Here is a 16247-nt window from a genome sequence, read left to right on the forward strand (position 1 = left end):
TACACATACAACCCATAACAACACAATACACACATATAATATATATAATACACACACATACACATACAACCCATAACAACACACATTACACACATACATAACATACACGATAAACAACACACAACACACAAAGACACACACACAATACACATATATACAACACACACACAACATATATAACACATAAACAACAGACACATAACATATACAACACACGCACACAAACAACAGACACATAATATACACTACACACTACACACATACATAACATGCACAACGCACACACACAACTCATAACAACCGATACTACACACACACAAGTAACATACAAAGCACACATACACACAACTCATAACAACACATACTACACAGACACACAACATACACACACATATACACACAACTCATAACAACACATACTACACAAACACATATGACATACACACACATATACACACAACTCATAACACATACATATATACACACAACACATAACATATAAAACACACACATACATACACACACAACTCATAACACACACACACATAATATACACAATACACACACAACATACACAAACACACCTCACAGGACACATACACAAACACAACAGATATTAACTGATACGATGCAGAACATTAATTCCAGGAAAAATGTGGAAGTTAAAGCCTAAACAAATACTACTGATCGAAAATAAAAATGTCTATTGCTTCATAGCATGTACTCTAAACATTATATATTTTGTATCCATGTGCATATATGTCAAAAAAAGAAAGACAAAGAAAATACAACCGAGAATACCTATAGAATAAAGAAGCAAACAAAACTAATTTTTGACTTAGTACAATTGGAATGCCAGCATTCTTAGGCAACCCAATGCTTGAGGGGGTCACAAATCCTTAACCCTTAAATTAGAGAAGTTGTGTTAGTGACTCCGAACCTAGGTCACCATTGTACAAGAGCTCATCCTCAAATACCAGCATTCTCATGTTGTATATTCTTTAAGTCATGCTAATCGGTAACACATATTTATAACTTTAGGACAGACTATCAAATGTTTATTTAATACAAATGTCAAACTAAGGTATAGAAAATATAATATTTAAGATGTAACATTGTTTTAGTCATGCTAATCAGTGATTAAGTAGGACTATTAAGTATTTATTTAATACAAATGTCAAATTATGACATTCAAATTAAAATATTTATGATACTAATTAAAACTACCAATAATAAAACAAATCCAAACATTTGAAGCTAAAATACATATGAAAAATTGACCATGTACTTGGGAATGTGTAAGTTTTACTTGGTCCCATATCTACCTTATATCAGATCATAACAGATAAGAGCTAAATATTGTCATTCAGACAAATTAACATGCATATGGACTTTACACAGTCAATCTATAAGAACAGAAACAAGTTATGAAGAACACACAAAGTGTTATTCTCGTAGATTAAATTTTAACAAAACAGAAGAAATGTAAACTATTTATTAAGAAAATATAATCTATCAGCTAAGCTATTGACTGCGTGGTAGCATGATAGTTTTTAATGTTTAAAATTAAATGGCAGACATTAACCAACAGACAGCACACCCTCTGAGTGATGTTGTCAGTAGAACAAGTGATCAAGTCACATACATATGTATATATAATTGCAAACATACATCAAGTCACGTTCTACAAGTAATTTCATATAGTTGCATTATTCACAATTGTTCATGTAATGAGATCATTCAAAAGGTAATCAGATCCTTAGTAGACTCAAAATCTTTTTACTAAAAGGGACTACACTCATAAAGAGATTCTAACCAATTGTTTAGTAAGTTTGCATTGTATTTGATGAGACTGTATCACAAGGTTAGATGACAATGTTCTATTTGTTACAATATCAAAATTTAGTAATTAATAGATATATAATGTTACACAGATCTTCAATTGAAATAATTAAGAAAATCTAGGGAAAGTCCTATACATGATAGGATATGTTACCCACCACCCAATTATCAGGAAATACCAAAGATAAATTTTCTCAATAAAACTAATACAGTTTGTAGCTGGAGGAGGAAAATATCATTAACTCAAGTGGTTCACCTTAACAGCATCAACATTCATGTCCGCAGCACAATGAAGGTATGTGACTTTTGCTACGGATGTGACAAAAGCATCTCTCTGTGTCTGCATATGCATCACTGAGGTGACATGCTCTGCATATCGGAAGCCCTGCAAACACTGTGCTGTGGCAGACTTGTCATCACTTTGGTCAAGCATCACACAGAAAGCAGCCATCACGGGGGCCCAGCAAGCCTCAATCATAAATCTCAGGATTGCCGTATCCGTTGCAGCATAGAACATAGACCTAAGTCACCAATAAAAATAAAAATCCAAAATGAACATGGAAAAGATATAACATCATCCACTTTTTCTACTAGACTTACTCTGATTTTCCACTTTTTGCTTTAAACTGTTCTTGGTTGTGCCTAATGAGCAAATCATTTGCACCTAATGCTCTTTCTTCTGCTTGCTTCCAATTGACCAAGTTGGAAATCCTATCTAATCCCAAAAGCTTATTGATGCTGCTCGTTTGCTTACTCTGTGGAGCTGATGAATCAACACTAATTTTTTATTTCACTTTTCACAATTTGATCATATAAATAACTCAAATAGTCTTCAGGTAAATCCTTCCCATCATCCATTCCTCAATTATTCGTATAAATTTGACTTTTGACATCTACAAAGAAAATTAGGTTTGACATTTTAGTACAGCGGCAGTTAAAGATTACCAAAGAAAATCATCAGTAACAAACCGTGTCTTTCACCATGCAATTGTGTGCATCAGTGTTTAGCATTATCAAAGAATAATCAATAACATATGGAGTATCTGCACTGGTAAAAGAACTTGGGTTGCATTTACAGTAACGTTCTCGTAGCTATTCTCGTCACTTTCTGTTGGTTTTATCCCCTCTGTTATTATTAACAGTTCTTCTCTTTCCCTATAACTACTATTAATAGTAACTGATATACTGTTAATAGTATATTTTTAAATTAATATCATATTTTTATTTAAGATAAATTCCTTTTAAATGAATCTCTCTCCGAGTTACTTAAGACTTGCAAGGACAATACAGCCAATGATGCCCTAGCTGCCGATTCCTCTCTCTTTGCTGAACCTAAAAGAAGTATCCAGTGTAATGTTCGGCTTGTATTTGAAATCCGATCTGTTAGTTTGTGTCCTGCACAATTTAAGTATATCTGTAATATTTTCTGATAAATTGAAACAACTTCCTCCGATATGTGAATCGGAGACCCCCGACGAATCTCTAATGGGGATCGGGATTCAATCGGCGTCTTAACATAACCTCGAGGGACTCGACCAATCACGCTAAGCCCGTAAAGATAGGTAACTCTTGTCAATCACAACCCTTTGTTATTCCCATCCTATTTAGCCTCCGAACTTCCATGGTCTCGAGAGACTCGACCAGCTATGATGTTCGGTTAAGCCATCATCATCATTACAAGATGAGTCTGATTCAATGATATGCCCTCGAGGGACTCGACCAAGCATATCACATCCTCAGGTCACCGGTGACATCTATATGTCATAGGTAAGATAGTGAATCGCGATATAAGTGAATCTCGAGGGACTCAACCAACTCAACCTATGTCGGGAATCGATTCCTACCTATAACGATGGAAGACAACATGGGTCAATCTAATTATCTTACATTTACCGACTTAATTTTATCGAAAGAGGAGATTTTAATTTGATCTCCTATGACATATCATACACATACATATTTAATATATATCTACATCGTATGAAAATATATATATACATATTTAGTAGGTATGTTAGCAATCACACATCACATGACAAATCATATCAGATGATCATGGACCACATCCTAAGGTGATCAAGCCTGAGCCAATGGGCTTAATCACTCACATCAAGATTTATGTATGCAGTGGCGTATCTCCATGCCCTATGATCATTCATCTCGTTCTTATCGGTTCAATCGGCATCTCTACGCATCTTCATGCATCGCGATGGTCCATCTCGACCTCATGGTTCTCGCTATCGCCTCCACGCTCCCGTAGCGCTTCCTCATGTGATTATAACTTAATCATAAGCACATAAGCTCAACAATAAACGAGAATAAAATTGAAAGCTCGTAGGCCCCAATAATAATAATAATCATATCACATGTACACATACGTCACACGGTTTATGATCATCTGTCCACATCACATATTACATGTACACATCATCATCATATATGACTACTAGATATATAGAGATGTAACTAAGTCATACAAAGAACCCATGAGAATCACACTAGTCTAACATATTCCCTCTTATACACATCAACTTCAATCAACCTCCACAATTCGTCCGGAAACCCTGAGGGGGGTAGCAAGATCTTCTCTTTGGACTTACACAGATGGGTGAGGAAGTCAGCTGACTTCTTAGCTTCTTAAAGGATGAAAAAGAATTCCAGAATCTCGAAGCTCTCTTAAATAGCATGAATATATTCTTAAAGTAATTTGGCAACACCCTGACACATTATTACAACTGTTGAGAATATCCACAATGACTTGTGAATCAGACCAAAGATGGATCAAGTGAAATTTCCTTCTTTTAGCTTCAAAAGGACAAGGAGGATAGCTTATAATTCATGTAGTAGAATGAGATCTTCCTTTGATCTGCTTTTCGTCATAGCACAAATGGGGCTTCCAAAATAGTCTCAAAAAACACATCCCAACCCAACTATGGAAGTAGAGACAGAGGCATCAGTATGTATGCCAATAATACCCTCAATGGGAGGGGTCTAGTGGTGCCACGTAGACTTAAGTGTTGCGAAGTTTGGACATGGATTCCAATTTGCGACAATGGCTTGAGTTGATGCGATGTCTACTACAATCGTGGATTCGTTTTGCATTCTCCTACTCACATCTTGCACAAAGACTGAAATAATAATATCTAGAGATCTTTAGGTGTTTGACTCAAATATGTGATTCCTCTAAACCCAGATATGATATATGATAGCTGTGAAAGATAGTTTCTCAATTCGACTTATGAAACTCTCGTTTTTCCAATGATTGCATACCCATATAAATTCTATGTTCCACCCCTGTGGCGAGTGGGATAGGTCGCATCTGCTCAAAATGGCTCCCCACACTCAGTGATGAGAAAGTGCAATAAAAAAAATAGGCGATGCATGCTTTCATCTTCTTGACTGCATAAGTAGCAAGAGGAATTGGTGCAGATTCTCCACTTTATCAATCTATCCAAAGTGCTCAACATGTTTAAACAAACAAGCCAAGAGATGAAAGAATACCTTGGTATGTTGCCCTTAAACCTGACAAGATTACTTCATGCTACCATATTTGAAGGCTCATCCATTGCTGTGTAAGCTGATTTAAGTGTAAAAACTCCAAAAGTTGAAGGCTTTCACACCACACAATCATTCCGAGAATGAGGGAAAGTGATAATGTCAAGAATAGCATCCCAAACGAGGATTAAAGCTGGTGAATGGGGGTGGCCAACAACCCACACTCCATCCTTGCAAATTTCAAAAACTCTAGCTAAAGGGTTAGTGGAAATTTCATAATCAATATAGTCCCCAACAACAAGTTTTAGAATACCTCTTGCGTGTCACGGATCAAGCCAAAGAAAGGTGTCCTCATTTCTAATTATATGAGAAATCATAGATCCAACATGGACCTTTATTTGCAATATATTCTTGAAGCTCCACAAGCATACACTAGGAGTTGCTTGGCACGGAGGGTAATTCATCGACTAGAACAAATAATGGCTCATTTCTTATGACAAGGGGATGACATTAAAGGCCTCCACAAAGTTGCTTGGCAAGACATATACAATCCATTACAAGGAGAGGAACATGGCATTCAAAATCTTTATACCCTAAACCAAGCATATTTACTTCAATTCATTTGCGCGATAGCCTCCAAGAAGATTCCCTTTGAGTCAAATGGCTTGCGAAGAGATATATAACCCAAAACACAATCTGGACCATCCCAAATGATGACTTATCATATCGAACTCACTATGGGACCCAAGAAGCCTTATAATCAGTAATTTATACTGTACCTAGTCTACTTGGTATCAACAAAACTATTATATAGGAATCATAAAAGAATGTTCCAAAATTTAAAAAAAAAGGTGAGGCAGGTTCATTAGGTTCATTAAAAAGTTAGTGGGTCATATTATGATCTAAGCTAAATTTCATGGTATATGCAAAATAATTTTTCCGTTTCAACAAATGCTAGTTATTAAAACAACATTCCCAATAAGGAGAACAGATTTACTGAGAAGAAGAATACCTCTATTTGCCCTCATTCTGAGATCATTACTGAATCCTCCCTGTCCAACTCAAGCTGCAGCTGCTCTAATTCGAACTCTAACTTTGCTTCCAGTTGATCTATATTTCATTTCTCGGTGCTAATCACATAATTCGAATGCCCATCAGATTCAATGGTAGACTTAGCCTCTTCCATATGAAAACTTGCCCCTTGATTCTGGTTGCATTTACTGGCAGGCCCACGACAATCTGACGATGATGATGTGATATCATGAATTGATCTTAAGATGCCAAAATCATCGCCTATCTTTGGGATTACATCTTTAATTTATTTGAACAGCATTTCCATTTGAATTCATTGCTCCTTCATTTTGTTCAATTCAGTCGCCCACCTGAACAGGATGAAAGCCATACCCACTCCCATTCCTATGTCAAAAGATATCTCTTTCGGCTTCCTAGCTCCTGCAGGTCAAAGATGTGACATTGAACTCTCAGACCACAGAATAGTAACAAATACAAAAACGAGGAATTTAATGGAAAAACTTGATTGAAGAAGATGCAAAGTTAAAAATTTAGATTAAAACCCAAATCTTGTGCTGAAAAACCAGCAATGGAGGAACCTGGTAGTCAAGAACTACCAGCAATGTAGGAGCTAAGACATTCACTCGATGTGGATGGCTCACCTTCTTTACCTAATTCTTTTCTCTAATGTAGCCTTTAATTCCCATGCCTGCAGAAGGATTCCTCCATATTTGAATTAAGAAAAAAAAAAGACTAAAAACATAATATAATTGACTATATCTGTGAAGCAAAAAGACCTCGGTCACTAAATATACATGGAAATAAAACTTATGGATGCCCTATGAAACGTACGAGAGAAATGGTGGAAGAAACATCAAGCATCTCTATCCAAACCCCAGTTTTCCTTTTTATCCGGTAAATATTCTCTATTGTGACTCTCTTCTTTGCTCTCCTTTGGAGTTTGAGAGACTATCATGATGACGAAGTTTCGGGGAAGAGACTCGTGGGCATGCTTCATAAAAAGGTGAGTTCTTAGAGAGTTTTGAGACTCCTTCCTTTTTGTTCTAGCATGAACCAAACGTCGAACACTTAGCCTACAACTACACGTAAGAACTCAAAGAGGACTCGACATCCCACATGTACCTGCGAACGCATCCAACGAGCGGACGCCAGCCCCTCCATTGATCCCCTCCGTCATCTTCGAATCAGGAGAGGCCACCTTTTCTCTTCTATTCTCCTCCCCCTCCTCTGTCCTTTCTTTCCCCTTCCTCTTCTTTCGGCGACACCTCGAGAAGAACACCGTACCACCCATTCCGAGCCCCGTCTGTTCGCCACCGCCGTCGATGGACCGCTTCTGGAACGGAAGAGTCATCTGGGGAGGAACTTCCGCCGGAAAATAGCCCAAGAGGAAAGAGCAGAAAGGTCTCGCGTTTGCGGAGCAAAACCGCCCATTTCGCCGTCCTGTACGTGAGGACGGTGAAGGAAATCCAGGATCCACGTCTTCCCCGCCTCCGCTGCCACCAGCACTCGTGGAACGTCACCGGGCGCGAGGCTTCGGCTTCGGATTTCCCGCTCCAGCCTCGGGGACTCCACCATGGTCTCGAATCGGCAGGGCACTCCAAAGACGGGGAAGCCTTCATATACGTGACAGCGGGCAATGGAGGGATGGCGCGCACCGTAAAAACGATCCTGACCGTCCATTAATGGGTCTGCGTTCTGATGATGAAATTTGATGATTTTGAAATAGTATTGGGACACATACACATAACACACAAACAATACACGAATACACACAACAAACATACAATAAACAACACACATAAAAATAACACAAATATAAACAAAACACATATACACAATACATAACACACAATATACATACACACAAGACACAATACACTACACACACAACACATATAAAAATAATACAATAATAAAAACAACAAATACACAATACAAAATACACACAACACATACTACATACACACACAATATAAATACACACAACACATACTACACACACTACATACACACAACACATACTACACACACTACATACACACACAATATAAATACACACAACACATACTACACACACTACATACACACAACACAATACACATACACACAACAAAACACTACACACACACAACACAATACACATACACACAACACAAACATATAATATACACACAATAAACAACACACACAAAAATAACACAAACAATACACACAATACATATATACAAACCAAGGTTCGCCATACCGATGTGTACCGCCCGGTACGGGCGGTACGTACCGGTCCGAGAGGCGACCGGTACGCGGACCGCCCTCTACCGGGCGGTACACCAAAAAAAGCTTGTATCGGGCGGTAACGGTCGAAATTTCGACCGTTACCGCCCGGTACCATTCGGTAACGGTCGATTTCGACCGTTACCGCCCGATACCACTCGGTAATGGTCGAAATCGACCGTTACCACACTGTAGCAGTGCTACAGTGCTCCAACGGTCAAATTGACCGTTGTAGCCATTTCTCCTCCTATTTAAACTAATCTTCTCTCCCCTATTTCATTATACACTCTTAAACTCTCTCTCAAACATTTCTTTTCTCTCATAAACTCTATAAAACAACGATTTATGAATTCAATCGAGGTAAATTTGGGAAGATTAAGAGGAAGAACTTTCTAATCAAGAGGTATGAGTCAAACTGCTCGAGGAACTACCGATACCCAACGGTCACACTCGTCCGCCCAACGTGCAAAGGCAAAGGGGAAGGCAATAGCATCAGTTGCATCGTTGGAAAGAATCGAGTCGGGCGATGAGACACCTTCACAATCACATTCTCTTTCTCGTTCGGTCCAGAGACATGACAGCAACACGGACAGCAGTGCCTCAACAGATGATGGCGGTGATACCGGGCAGTCGTTGGTCTCGTCTGTACAACTTGAGGGTGGTGAATGGACTGAGGAGCAATATTTTACACATGCCACTCAAGATTTAGATCATGGAACTCGACAAGGTACTGGTTAAGTTTATGCGCGGAAGGGAAAGGAGAAGGGGAAGGGGAAGGCAGTGGATGAATATGAACAAATGCGACAGAGCATACATGATATAGACACAGAAAGAGACTCATCGTATTCACAGCCATCGTATTATGAAGAATCATATGGGCAACAACAGTATGGTGATAGTTGGTCATCCTTCTCTGAGCAACAGCATGATACAGAACAACACCAATATATGCCTTAAGAGCTGCCTCGGACAAATATGATTTATGACGATCAATCTACGATCAGTACCACATTGATGCATCAATGGCATACGGTGTATCAATACACTATGTCATGTGATCAATTTCATGATTGGGTCAAACAAACGTATCATATTGATATATATCGGATCGAGGACCCCGATCCACCACCCGTGGAGGCCTATCGTTCGTTTTGGTGGTAGAATTAACAATCAGGTATATCTAGATATATGATTATTTAATTCATTTGAATTTTAGAGTTTATATTATAACAAAATAGTCTAACAATTCAACTGATTTTTCTATAGATATTTCAATCTATAACGAGCTGAAATACGAACCTCGAACAAGACTACCTCAAAGCCCGAAAAAGATATGTGATGTTATTTTTACCAAATTTACATTGATTTTGCTAAACTTATATTATTACTATATTTATTTGTAACTTGAAAACTCTATCCTAACTTTTTTTTTAATTTTCAGGTATTTTCGGAGGGATAAATCAGTGAAATCAGGTGTACCGAGCGGTACACCTCGGTATACCGCTCGGTACGCCGTACCGTACCGTACCGAGCCAGCGTCGAAACGCCGGTACGGTACGGTTCGACGAACCTTGATACAAACAACACACACACATTACACATCCACAATACAGATACACAATAAACAACACACACGAAATAACACAAACAACACACACAATACATATATATATATATAACACATAATACATAATACACACAACACTACAACACACTACACAAACAAAAATAATACAACATAAACAACACACATACAATACACATACACACAACACATACTACACACAAAAACAATACAACATAAACAACACATACAATACACATACACACAACACATACTACACACACACTACTACATACACAAATAATATACACAACACAAATACAAACACATACACACACAACTTATAACAATACACATATACATAACATACACAACACACACACATAACATGCATAACACACACACAATATATATATACACACAACACACATACACAATAAACAACACATACGAAAATAACACAAACAATACACATAACACATAACACACACTACACATGCACAATATACATACACACAACACACAATATACACACACAATAAACAACACACACGAAAATAACATAAATAACACACACAATACATATGCACACACAACACATAACATACACTACATACATACAATTCACATACATACTACACACTACAAACTACACACACAACACACACAAAAACAATACAATAACATAAACAACACAAACACAATACACATACATGCAATACATTCTACACACACACACAACATACATAATACAAACACATACACACACAACTTTTAACAACGCACACACATAATATACACAACACACACATATACACACAACTCATAACACACACTACATAAACACAAAACATACACACAAAACTTGCAACAACACACACACATAACATGCACTACATAAACATATACACACAACTCATAACAACATACTATACACAACACACACACAACATACATAACACATATAATATATACAATACATACACAACTTATAACAACACACAAACACACACAGACACACACACACACACAAACACACATATCATAACAACACACTATACACAACATATACACATAACACACATACAACTCATACACATATAACATACACAATACACACACATACACATACAACTCATAAAAATACACACACACGCATAACATACACAACACATATACATATAACTCATAACATGCACAACACACACACACACGACTGATAACATAAATACACATACACACATAACTCATAACATGCACACGTACACACAACTCATAATATATATACAGATGACACAAACATAACACAAACAACTCATAACAAAAAACACTACACACACATAATATACACAATACATACGCATAAGCACACAACACATAACAATACACATACACACAATATACACAACAAACATGCACACATACCCAAACAACTCATAAAACACACACAAACAACACACATTACACACACACATATAACATACACAATACACACAACTCATAACACATACACAAACAACACACACACACACACACAATATATAAACACACACATAACATACACAAAAACCAACACACAACACAAAAGATACACACACACACAACTCATAACAACACATACTACACACAACACACACACATACACACAGAACTTAAAACAATACACACTATACACATAAAATACACAATAAAACAAAACACAACACAAACAACACAAAACACAAAAAAAGCACAACACTTAAAAAGACACAACATACACAAACAAAACACAACACACATAACATACACAATATACACACAACTCTTAACATACACAACACACACACACAACATACACACACAAATACATACACATCTGATAACACACATAACACACGTACATATACACACAACTGATAAAAACACATACTACACACAACACACACATAACATACACAATACACGTATACACACACGACTCATAACAATGCACACTACATACACACATAACATACACAACACACACACATGCATACACACACACATATCACACAAAACAAATACGCACATACAAAAAATAAACATACACACACGTAAATGGTACAAATAAACACACACAACTTACAAAACAAACAAACACACATATCACACGACAAACACACACAATACACTCACTTAGAATAAACACACATATACATAACACACACACAACATAGACAACACACACAAGCACAACATACAAAATAAACAAAACGCACACACCACACAGCACACACGCACAATATAGAAGACGAAACAAACACAATACAACACACACATACACAACACATAACACAAAACACACACACACAACACAACACACATAATACAATACACATAACATACACACAACACATAATACAAACACATAAGACACAACTCATAACACACATATACAATACAAACACACACTTCACACACACAACACATGATATACATAAGCACACACATAAATACAAAACACACACCACACACACACAACACATAAACACATACACACACACACATCACATACTAAATAGAACACACACACACACACTATACATAACACACACTACACACAACTCATAACAACACATACTAAACATATAAACATAACAACGCACACACAATACATATACACATATAACACACACACATAACATAAACAACACACATACAAACACACACAACTAATAACAACACACACTACACACACACAACATACACAACACATAACTAATAATAACACACACTATACACACACAACTTTTAACACACGCATATATACACACAACTCATAAAATACAAAATACACACATAATATACACAACACACACACACAACACAACATACATAACTCACAACATACACTACACACACATAACACACACGTAATATACACAACACACACTGCACAAAAACATAAACATACAACTCATATAAAACACACACACACATACACGTAACATACACAACACAAAACATCTCAAAATTTCATTCTGAAAATTATAATTTGCAAGTTCCTCTCGCTCCAAAAACTTCATAGCCAACTACCGTAATTAATCCATTACAAAGATTGCAACTAAAATATTGTGGTAATGAATCCATCACCAAAAGGCCATAATGAAGCCTATTGAAACAAAAAATTCAACAAGGACCTACGCTGTAGCAATCATGAGGAAGTTTATTCGAGTGGGAACTGAACTTGACACAAGTAGTAGTTAGTAGCTCGAAAAAAAGTATGAAACATCTCATAAGGATAACTTGGATAATAAAGGTTTAACAAGAATCTGCCCATAGCTAAATCCGAAACTCCACTCTCCATGGATTTACTAATTAAATGTAAAGAAGTAATTTGAAAGTCTACAAACAGTATTTATGCTTGGCCAGAATTGAGAATAAGGACCTTCTAGTGCACCATAGCTAAATCTCAAACTGTACATGGATTTACTGATGAAATTACAAGTAACGAGTAATTTGGAAGTCGGACTATTATAATCTACAAATGGTACTTGTGCTTGGCCAGAGGTATTGAAACTAAGGACCACTCAACGATTAGGGGATTCTATTGCACTAGTAAATCTAAAAACCTCATCATACCCATAAATAATTACTTGAATCTGTATCTCGACCTTAGTCTATAATTTTTTATTTCATTAATGTTTGAACATTTTACCTCTTGTTTCAAGACAAATGACATTTCCCATTATAAATGATCAGAAATCTTAATAGTGCAATGTTGCAATGAAACTTGTGACAAAAAAAAAAAAAGGTTAATCACTGAGCAGTGAACTAACGCAATCAATCAAAGTTGGGTAATCACATTTTTGTCTGTGTTGACTAACACAATAAGAAAAAAAGATGGGTAATCACATTTTTTATCATCTGATTAAAGTTGATTCACCTTTGCAGATTCATACCATGGTCTATGGCCTTTCTAAAGATGAATTTGGGTCACAAATTCATTTCATGGAGTACTCATTCCTGTAGACTCCGTCAGTGCCCAAACATGTAAAGATATTGTTGTATCAATAGGTAATACTTGGCATCTCGTGCAATTTTTCAGCAGCTCATACATATCTTTCAATTCATATAACTTTTTTTTATTATGGATTCAAGTGAAGGAATCTTTACTTAAACTTCAACTTTGTGATGCACATTCCAAAGGATGCAATATATCCAATGAAACAACTAGCCGTTGTTTCATCCAATTTCCCAGAAAAAGCACTGAGTGGATGGTACATTCATCTAATGATTAAATTTTGATTTTGTAATTGTGTAAGATAATAATAATGGTGGTAGGATGATATTGTCTGTTCATTTGGTGAGAGCACATTTTCTAACGGTATCAACTAAGCAAAGTTAAGTTACAAAGCAGACAACTCAGTATTGTAGTCTTGGAACCTTAAATCTTATCTTTCTATTGTTGTCCATGTTCTGTGTGTTCTTCTAAGGCCTCTTGATAAAGAAAGCAGAGCAATGAACCGACTTCTTCATACAAGCTCTAGAAACGTGTGTTTGTGTTTTAATGGACTTTGTTACTTTTTTGTCTTATAGTTTGTTAATCAGACATAGTCATGACCCATGAATCTAATTATTTTTTATTTTTTTCCATTAGATAAGTAGATGCTTGAAGCTTTTACAGATGTACTCTAGAAGAGTTCAAGAGCTTCACTAAATAGTTTGCCAATTTGTCTTACAGTACATGCAAGTATTCTCCCAGTATAAAGATATCAAAATCTTGCACTTTTCATGTATGGCAAATGCCTTCATGGGTTCAGTGATGAGGTAAGCATTATCATACTTTCTTTTTTTTTGTGGCTATAAATTCTTTTTCTATATCACAATTTTATTCTAGATGATAACATGATGAGTTGATTTAGGCAAGAGAAGCAAAATTTAAAAATCGTGTAAAGAGATACGTTGGAATGTGATGCTGCATGAGAATCATGATCGTGGCCACATATACTAGAATGAGAAGCTAGAATAGAAACCTGAACCATCTCGAACTATTCAAGATAATCATCCATTTTGGGATTGAAACATTATATTTGTTTAGAATGAAAGACCATTGTCATATGAAGTTTCAGGCATAATTATACCCGTTGAAAGCATTATCCATCCTATAAATGAGAATTTTCTATTATATTTTTTGCTCAAAAATTCTCTTTGTACGGAACAAAAATCGAGAGGTTTGGGAGAACAATTTTGAGTGTGCATGATTTTAACAGACAACTTTTCATCATTTTATTTTTATTTATTTACTCTCTCTCTTAAAGAAGTTGATAACTCAATGTGTTATAAACAAACGAGGTATCCAACACGTTGTGTTTTATCTCTCTCTGTTTCTCTCTCTCTTCCACTCTATGTATATATATCATTCATTGTCATTACATCTTACTAGTGAATCCTCTTTTTCTCATGTAGTGATAATTCATAGAAATATTAGATGGATTCATGTAAAGGATATTGTGTCTAGAAGGAGATAGTTCTTTGGATCTTTTTCAATCCTATCTGACAAATTTTGGAGTTATTATTTTTTTTTTTAGTATCTCATATTTTTAAAAGAAAATCGATATGTTGATTATCATTTTATCTCTTAATAGAAGTTTAATTTTTTTTAAAAAAATCCTTAAAATACTAAAGAAGAATGGCTAACTTAATTTGGTCATCGATGCATGTTTAAGCAAATCATGACTTCTTAAATGCTCTGATATTCGGTCCTGTTAATGATTTGATTCCTCCATCTCCTATCACGAGTTGGATCGTAAAGTAACGATTTTAATTTGTGTCTCTCGCCTATTAATATTTTTCAAAAGATAATTTGATAATTATATCTAAGTTGATAAAACGGTACTCACTTTTAGTCATTACTTATCTCATTCAAAACGATCATTATTTTAAATGGTATCATTATTTGCCATCATTTATATCATCTGTCATCATTGATGTCCTCCGTTATTATCAATTGAAATTTTAAAATTATCTCATTATCTATTATATCTATTTTTAATCAATAAAATTAATAATGCTAAGATAAAGA

At 35.9% G+C, this 16247-nt stretch overlaps 1 long non-coding RNA gene across 1 annotated transcript; it reads right to left on the reverse strand.

Moving 5' to 3' along the window:
* Positions 1 to 1909: 1909 nt before the first annotated feature.
* On the reverse strand, positions 1910 to 7952 carry LOC135680449 (uncharacterized). Its single transcript, XR_010515436.1, has 4 exons — positions 7492 to 7952; positions 6350 to 6789; positions 2443 to 2735; positions 1910 to 2363 (listed from the first exon to the last, which is right to left on the reverse strand). It is a non-coding gene; the product is annotated as an uncharacterized LOC135680449 (long non-coding RNA).
* Between the last annotated feature and the right edge of the window lie 8295 nt (positions 7953 to 16247).

Source organism: Musa acuminata, chromosome BXJ1-8 (assembly GCF_036884655.1).
Source record: "Musa acuminata AAA Group cultivar baxijiao chromosome BXJ1-8, Cavendish_Baxijiao_AAA, whole genome shotgun sequence".
NCBI classification, from domain to species: Eukaryota; Viridiplantae; Streptophyta; class Magnoliopsida; order Zingiberales; family Musaceae; genus Musa; species Musa acuminata.